Below are 10,000 nucleotides of genomic sequence, written 5' to 3' on the forward strand. Positions count from 1 at the left end.
TATATATTTATATATATATATATATTTATATATATATATATATATGTATGTATGTATGTATGTATGTACATTATATCATTATTATGAACAACATTTTCTTTATATTATCAGCAACAGTGACAGCAAAAGTTTTTCATATAAAATACAATAATGATGATGATAATGATGGGATGCTGTATTTTTCGTTGTTTCTCTACAATGACAATTCACTGAAATAAAATTGAGGTTATTATTAAAGAAATGTAGTAACAATGATTAATATTCAAGAGGGACATGAAATAATGGTTATGAGATGGGTTATGATCTCAAGGATGGATATCAGATGTAAAAGAGGGACAACATTAAAGACAGTTAACAATATATGTAACAAAAGTACATAAAGTACCACAACCATTGAATGGTAAAGATAACAATGCTCATGAAGAGAAACCAGTTGCAGCATGTACTAGAGTACTCAACAGTATTTCTGTTCACTTGCCAACCATGTTGTTGAGTGTAGTAGATGCAATTTATCATGGCACCAACTCTGGAGAGGTTGCCTTATTCCCTGCAAGACTAATGAGTTCACTCTACAGAGTCACTGTTCATTAAAACAATCATGACCAAGAGTGAATAGAAGAGGCAGAATGGTCAAGATGATGAAACAGGAAAGAGTATAAACTTGAGTTTGATGGGAGAAAAATGTTTTAAACGAAATGCCCCTTGGTCTTTAAAATTAAGATAAAATTTTCAAGTAGATTATATTAGAGCTGAATAATATATATATAAAAGGTTACAATCCAAGCCGTATCCATGTGAAGCACATCTGCATGTTTACATTAATAAAATGTATGTATATAGATATTTTATTTTGAATGAAATATACATAACATTTGGAATTTCTGGTGAATTCTATTTGCAGGGTAATGACATATCAAGACAGAAGACTAAAACAGTTTGGTACATTATTTTTAAATCTTTATCTGAAGTATTGCTAATAAGAGGTTCTGTGCATTTTTCTTCATGTAAACTTTTGTAACTCCTACTCTGTAACGAAACATGTGTAACATGGAATTAGAAATATACCAAACTTTTTCAGTCCCCTTGTTTTGATAAAATAAAATTTTCAAGTCACGTTTTGAAATGGAAATATATTTGTATTCCCAATTTGGTATTTCTGCAGAAGTCTTTGACTTGTAGTGTTGAGAGTAAGCCATGCTGGCATAAATGTTTCCCTCTCTACACAACTGACTATCTAGAAATTATAGCTATACAAAACAAACCAAAGGAGAGGCTTTTATGTGGTCACTATCCCTGCTAGAAATAGCAGCTAAATATCCTTCAAATCATACCCTGTTGTTTAAAAAAACAGAAGGCCAGAGTAAATAATATAGTCCTTGATCATAAGTGTTATTAATCAGGGTTAACTCGAGGATAAACAACAATAAAAACAAATTAAACAATAAACAGCCATCTGTATAATATATTTAAAATATATACATTGTTGGAAGCTTGGTCAACTGCAGCATTTGTCTTGAGATAGCATCTGTCATAGACAAAATGCTATGCATCTCTGAAATGCTAGCAACAGAAGGGAACCTGCTGAAGACACTTAAAAGACCAGATAATGGTATTAAGATGGGCAGTGGATTTAATCCACCATTGAAGTAAGCCACAGCAGCATTTATGCTCAGAAGGCAAAGTGTTGGAATAAATACCTCAAGAGATTTTGTCTAATGTTGCAATGACTCACCAATTTCATTACCTGTGAGGGTTTAGTGTTGCAAAATGGCTCAATCATGATTGTGCAAAAAAAAGAAAAAATTAATACTGTGTGGCACCTTGAGGAAGTGTCCCCTACTATAGCTCTGGGCTGATCAATGCCTTGTGAGTGAATGTGATAGACAGATAGTGTGGGGAAACCTAATGGGTGTGTGTGTGTGTGTGTGTGTGTGTGTGTGTGTGTGTGTGTGTGTGTGTGTGTGTGTGTGTGTGTGTGTGTGTGTGTGTGTGTGCATGTGTGTATGTGGCTGTTTTGTGTTTGTCCCCCACTACCACTTGGCAACCAGTATTGGTTTGTGTATGCCCTTGTAACTTAGCAGTTCAGCAAAAAAGACTGATAGAATAAGTAGAAGGCTTAAAGGAATTAGTACTGTAGTCAAGTTGTTTGACTAAACCCCTCAAGATACTGCCCCAGCATGACCACAGTCTAATGACTAAAACAGTAAAAACACAGCAAGACATATGCATAATGAGGAAAGGAGAGATAAGAGTCGAGTGAGCATGGGTGGAGGGGGCATGAAATTAAGCTACCCCAAGGGGCAAAGAATACTGTAGTGATGGGAGAAAAGTCAGAAAGAGGAGACAGCATATCTGAGGTGGAGGTAGAGTGTGTTACGGTGGATAAATTCAGTTATTTTATGTCTGGCAAAAAACAAAAATGTAGAATTCTACTCTTCATCTCTGTATCAATAACCATAAGACAACCTCTACATGGTCGTTTGGCTTACTAGAAACAGCAACCAATTTCCTCTTAAATCTTTCCCTGTGGCTGTGTGGAAAGAAGCTTGCTTCCTAACCACGTGGTTCAGGGTTCAGTCCCACTATGTGGCACCTTGGACAAGTGTCTTCTACTATAGCCTCAGGCCAACCAAAGCCTTGTGAGTGGATTCAGTAGATGGAAACTGAAAGAAGCCCATCATATATATGTAAAAAATATATATATATATATATATATATATATATATTTATGTGTGTGTGTCTTTGCGTATGTGTTTGTCTCCCCACCCCATCATTTGACAGTCAGTGATGATGTGTTTATGTCCCCATAGCTAAGTGGTTCAGCAAAAGAAATCAATGGAATAAGTACCAGGCTTAATGGCAATAAGTACTGGGGTTGATACATTAGACAAAAAATTCTCCAATGCAATGCCCCAGCATGGCCACTGTCAAATGACTGAAACAAGTAAACAATAAAAAAAAAAAAATACCATCTTAAATTGAATGTATTGGTTATTCTAGTTAAGATTACAGCATTCCAGTAATAAACAAGATAGGATGGTCATGGTTTTAGTGTCTTTGATCATAAATATGTTCTGTTAGGTAAAAAATAACAATGACGATAATGACATTGCTAAATATGAGAAATAAACATGGAAAGGTCTTCTTATCTCTGTAATGAACAAACAAATTTGTAATGGATTTGTTCATTATTTGTAAGGAACAAATAAAAATAAAGATGTTTTTTTTTATTTATAACAGTTCTAAAACAAAATCTTTTGTTCTTGTAGTTGATATACAATAATAATAATAATAGTGATGAGGGTCACTCACATTGATTTCAACGAATGAGTGTTTGAAGGAAAGGAGTTTGATAAATAATAATAATAATAATAATAATAATAATAATAATAATAATAATTACGGTTTCAAATTTTGCCACATGGACTGCCATTTTGCGGGTGGGAGGGGCCGAGTCAGTAACATGGACACCAGTGTTGTCTCTGGTACTTAATTTATCGACCCCGAAAGGATGAAATGCAAAGTTGACCTCAGCAGAATTTGAACTCAGAACACAGTGATGGCCGAAATACTGCTAAGCACTTTCTCCAGCATGCTAACGGTTCTGCCAGCACACCACCTTACAAAAATAACAACAACAACAACAACAACAATAACAATAACAATAACAATAATAATAATAATAATAATAATAATAATAATAATTGTATAAGTTGTTCAATAAAGGCAAAACAAGAATTTTATTTTTGTGTGAATTTGTTTAAAATGTTTTCCACAACACTTGTTAATTATGAAAATAATTTTTTTACAAAAACAAAACTGAAGTAAACAAACAAACTCAAGTTGACTATGCAGTGCTGATGAGGTTCAATGAGATAGAAATATGACTGTTGCTGACATTATTCCTGATAACAAAGATCAGATTTTCCATTATTCTTTTTAAAAAAATTACTTGTAAATTTCTTGAAATTTATCTCCCCTTTTCTCAGTGACTCTTTTGGGCTTTTCAGCTTGCTTTTTTTTCAGCTTTTTTTTTTTTTTTCTAAGAAGAAAATTTTTATTTATTGGGAATACATCATTGAATGGCTAACATCTATGTGATTTATCAATATAAGAATGCTTATAAAAATATTACACCGTGTTTAAGTAAAATTTAGAGTTGTCTCCCCTGATTGATGAGAACAGTCCTGTTCTCATTACCGAGGATGTAATGCCAACCACTCCAAGAGTGTAGTGGGTGCCTTTTATGTGCCACTCGCATTGGTGTCTTTTACATGTCACCATCATGGATGCCGTTTATGTGTCTGGCACAGGTGTCTTTTACGCGTCACTACGTTGACGACTACAATTTCACTTGGCTTGATGTGTCTTCTCAAGCATAGCAAATCGCCAGAGGTCTCGATCACTTGTCGTCACCTCCACTCACCTTGCTTAACCCATTAGCATTTAAACCGGCCACATCTAACCTAAATATTCTACCTGTTTTATGTTCATATTCTCAAATTCTGGCCTTTTACATCTACTCTGTGGAGGCGCAATGGCCCAGTGGTTAGGGTAGTGGACTCGCGGTTTTGATTCCCAGACCGGCTGTTGTGAGTGCTTATTGAGCGAAAACACCTAAAGCTCCACGAGGCTCCGGCAGGAGATGGTGGCGAACCTTGCTGTACTCTTCCACCACAACTTTCTCTCACTCTTTCTTTCTGTTTCTGTTGTGCCTGTAATTCAAAGGGTCAGCCTTGCCACACTGTATCACGCTGAATATCCCTGAGAACTACATTAAGGGTACATGTGTCTGTGGAGTGCTCAGCCACTCGCACGTTAATTTCACGAGCAGGCTGTTCTGTTGATTGGATCAACTGGAACCCTCGACGTCGTAAGCGACAGAGTGCCAACAACAACATCTACTCTACAATAATTCTAAAAATATACAATCACATCATTGAAATCTCTAAGTTACAAGATAATGTATGATTAATTCAAAACAATGTGAAGTATTGAATTTGACAGAGTAATCTGAATGCTAAAGGGTTAACTTGCTTAACTCTTACAAATGAATAAATTAACTAAACCATCTTCCATCTAACCACTGCAAACAAAACAAAGATTAACAAACAAAACAAGGATTAGAAGCAAAACACTTGACTTACGCTATCTCCTACCCTAGGAGGAAATAAAATGGTTTTAGGCAGTATCCCACCTCTTCAGATATATGAAAAAAGGATATTTGATTCAAACATTTCAGAATACTGCTAATAAAGAAACAAACTAAAAGGGTTGTAGTTGTTTTAATAACCTTTCTACTGAAGGCACAAGGCTTGCAATCTAGTGCAGAGGGGACTAGTCAATTACATCGACCTCAGTATTTCACTGGTACTTAATTTATTGACCCACGAGAGGATGAAAGGCAAAAGTGACCTTGGCGGAATTTGAACTCAGAACGTAGCAATGGGCAAAATACTGCTAAGCATTTTGTCCAGTGTACTAATGATTCTGCCAGCTCGCTGCCCTTGCAGTTGTTTCAATAACAATAATAATTTTAAAAATTACTAATACAGACTTTACTCTGTAACAATAGAGTTTCTCTTCAGAAAACAATTTAGGTAACCTTTGTTTGTTAATGAAGGCCAAGACATTGGTGTAAAGCATGCTTTATTGTATGTTGACTGCAAATTGGCAGGGCTTGAAAGAATAATGGAAAATTTGGTTTATATATGTAGAAGTTATATCAGATTTTCCTTCCTTCAGTTTGTTTCCTTGATATGCAAGATCTTCACATAAATCTATGCATCTTCTGGAAGTTGCTCACTAAGCTTTTCCACCAGAAACAAATTACCAGTTGTTGATATTGAAGTTAGCTTATTTCAGTTCAAGCTTAAATTGGTCCTTGAAACAGTAGCAAGAAAGTCTTTGAGTTTTTATTTATTAATTTATTTTCCTTGACATCATTTCCCATAAAATGCCAAACATGAAGTCGTTCTTTCTTTAATTTTTTTTACTTATTTCAGTCATTGAACTGTGACCATGCTAAAACATTGTCTTCAATGGACTTGAAGTTGATATTCTTTTATACAGTGATGGCTTGAAGACATTCATTATACAGTGATTTTAGTTGGTTGTAAATATTTCTCCTGTGGATTCTAGTTAATATAACGCTTATAATTCAGTATTGATGATAAAATATAAAGAGGGAGAAAGAGAGTGGGGGAGCTCAGTTATTTTGAATTTCATTTTAAACTGATATCTGTTTGAAAAAAGAAATAAATATAAATCTACAGAAAATTATATATAAAATGTTGTAATAGCAATCAAAGTGTTAATTTTAAATACAATACAGTTTCAAGTAACATCAAAAATTCTGACAAACATTACACAGTAACAGGGTGGTATATTCATAATACAATTGTGAATTGGGCAGGTTTACCATACGTTAATGGCTAGGAGAAATTTTTTATTCAGGAATGACCTGGATAATTGCTATTATACAGGGATGAGTTAGAGAGGTTCAATACTTGGTTGTGACTAGGTAAGCTTCATTGTACAGTGACAGCATGGATAGGTTCATTATACATTAATAGTTCAATGAGATTCATTGTACTGTGAGGTTGATTAATTCTATTGTGATGACTGGGAGAGATTTATTGCAGAGTGGTGGCTAGGAGAGGTTCATTATATGGTGGTAACTATGGCACAGTGCTAAGTGATGAAAAGACAAGCTCCATTATACAGTGACAACATATTAGACTCATCTTATAGGGAAGGACAACTAGGATATATATTGTACAGAGATGACTTGGTCAGCTTCGTTACAAGGTAAAAGTTGACTAGAGCATCAGATGGTGATGACTAGAACATATATTGTGCAGTGAGGACAAGGTCAGTTTCATTGTGCAGAAATGACAGGGTCAGTTTTATTGTGCAAAGTAGGGCAGGGCAGGTTCATCATACAATGATGGCTGGGACGGTTCATATCACATAAATAGCAACATAGGGTTCTGATTACCTTGGGTGATTAACCAGATTTCTACACAGAAACATGTGTCAGATATATTATACAGTAGGGTTAAGCCAGGTTCATAATACACTGATTGTTAAAAATGGATTTATTATCCAGTGTTGGCTAAATCATGCAGACTGGCAGTTTAACTACAGGTGATGCTTTATACATCAGTGATATTTCGTTGGTGGGAAGTCTAGATCCAGATTTTAGTAATCACAGTGTTTGCTAAAATAATTATGTATGTGTGTGTGGTCTGGTGGCAAGTCACTGGCCTTCATCATTTACTCCTATACTATGGCATTAAGCAGGTATAAAGTGCAACAACAAAGAATATACAACTGAAGAACTATACACAGTTAATATGAGCTAGTTACAACAGAAGTTTTACAAAGCTTTGAAAGAGTAAAAGTATTACTTGTGTGTATGTTTGATAGAATAATTATTAAAACGTTACATTAATGATTAATTTTGCTGTTTGTATTTCCGGATATGTTACAGCAGTACTGCGATTGATAATTCAAGTTTCTTATAGTTTATGACAGACTGGGATGATTATACAGTGATGGTCAGACCAGCTTCATGTTATAGTGATGATTTGGCTATGTTTATTATAAAGTGAGGGCTTCGTCAAGTTCATCATAAATTGATTGTGAAGTCATTAAATGGAGACCAGCTCAGAGAAATATCATCAACTGTGACAAGTAGCTTAAGTGAACGTGGTGTTATACAGCTCAGTGATATTTTACTGGTGTTAAGACTAGCTCTGTACTTCAATAATCACACCAGTTGCTTAAAAAAAACTAAGTGTGTAGTCAGATGATAAGATATCAGCTTTCATAATATATTATTATATTATGCTTTCGAGCCAGGATAAATTGATACAGCACAAGATACATAATTAATGAAGTGCACGTAATGCTTTTCAGTGTTTATCATATGGTATTGTGACTTTTCAGCATAATTTTACTACATATCAAATTTCTTATATAAAAATGGGTTTACCAGGATTTTTATACAGGGTGTCCACAAAGTTTGGGTACATGGAGTAAATAAAATCATAACATAGACAATTAAATATAAGAAATAATAATTTCTTTAAGTATGTGTTAATCCTATGTACCCAGACTTTGTGAACACCCTGTATAATGACGATTAGGTCAGTTTCATTATGCATTAATGGCTAGATTAAGTTTATTGTAGAATTGATAGATGCAGGCATGGCTGCATGGTTAAGAAATTTGCTTTCCCAACCACATGGTTCTGGGTTCAATGCTACTGTGAGATACCTTGGGCAAGTATCTACTGCTATAACCCAACCAAAGTTTTGTGAATGGATATGGTAAATGAAAACTGAATTCCATTATATGTATGTGTATTTGCATGCATGCATGCATGTGTGTGTATGTGGTGGGGTGACTATGAATACGTGTGTGGTTTTGTCTCCTTATCTTGATACCATGTGATAGTTGTAAATGAGTGTCACTGTCATGCAAGCAGTGTCATTCATTTCCAATATTCTATGAGAATATGTCTGGCTATGGAGAAATATTACCTTGATTAGAAACAGATGGGGGTTAGCAACAGGAAGAGGCATCCAGTTGTAAAAAAAATTTGCTTCAGCAGACTTTGTCCGACCCATGCAAGCATGAAAAAGAGGTCAGTGAAAGTGATGATGATGGTGGTGGTGGTGGTGGTTGGGGGGGGGGGATTTTCATTTGACATGGTTACATCAGGCTCATTGGATAGAGATAGTTAGGTCACATTTTTCATGCAGTGATGTATCAGAGGGATTCATTATAAAGTGATGACTAATTAACTTTATTAAACATTGATGGCTTAGTTGGATCGTTTATAAATGATGACTAGGTGAGCTTTTTTTTTATGCATTTATGACTAGCATAAGTTTATCATTAAGTGATGGTTAGATCAGGTTCATTATAAAATAAAAGCTAGGACGGTTCATTTTCAAGTTGTGGCTTCACAAATTGCTATGTATATCATTTTAATTATTTAATGATGGTTAAGTTCATTTTGTTATAAATTCATAACGAGGTCAATAACTGTGACTAAGATCAGTTTCACTGGGAGAGTTTAAAATGATGGCTTGGAGAAATGAATAGGATATACATTATATAGTGATGGCTCAGAGAGATTTAATTTGTACTGATAAGTCAGAGAACTTCATTCTACAGTGACGGCAAGGATGGATTCTTTTTATACAGTGATTGTTAGCAAAGGTTCATTATTGAATCATATAAAGGAGAGATTCATTATGCAGTAACAGTATACTCAGGTTCATAAAATACTGATCACAATGTAGATTAATGGCTAAGAGAGTTCCATTATACAGTGTTAAGAGAGAGAGATAATTGTATAATAAGCAGGAGAGGTTTGTTTTATTGTAATGATTGGGAGCAATTTGTTATACAACAATAAATGGTTCATTTTCATTATAGAGTGATCACTAGAAGAACTTCATTATGTAGTAATTAGTAACACTGCTTTATTATAAGGTCACAGCAAGGAAAGATCCATAATGTTGTGATGTATCTGATATAAATGTTACACAATGATTCCTAGGATGGATTCAATTTTCAGCTGTGGTTAGAAAAGATTGATTATAAAGTGAAGGTTGAGTATAAATAATGTTCAGAGGATTAAGTTAGTTTCATTAAACAATATTAGTAGGTTAGAATTATTATATGGTGATTATGACATATATTGGACAATGGTTACTAAGCCAGTTTCATTATGCAATAACAGTTGGCTAGATTCTTTTTATGATGATGGCTAGGACATATTGTACAGTGGGGAATAGATCAACTTCATTATGAATGATAGTAGGGCTTGTTCATTATATGTTGAGGGCTAGGACGGTTCATACTACATCAATGGCTATCTTGAGTTTATATTGCAGTGAGTGATTAGCCAGATTTTCTATACAGAAATGCGTGTCAGATATATTATACAATAGGGTCAAGCCAGGCTCATAATACAGTGATG

Source organism: Octopus bimaculoides, chromosome 4 (assembly GCF_001194135.2).
Source record: "Octopus bimaculoides isolate UCB-OBI-ISO-001 chromosome 4, ASM119413v2, whole genome shotgun sequence".
Lineage (NCBI taxonomy): Eukaryota > Metazoa > Mollusca > Cephalopoda > Octopoda > Octopodidae > Octopus > Octopus bimaculoides.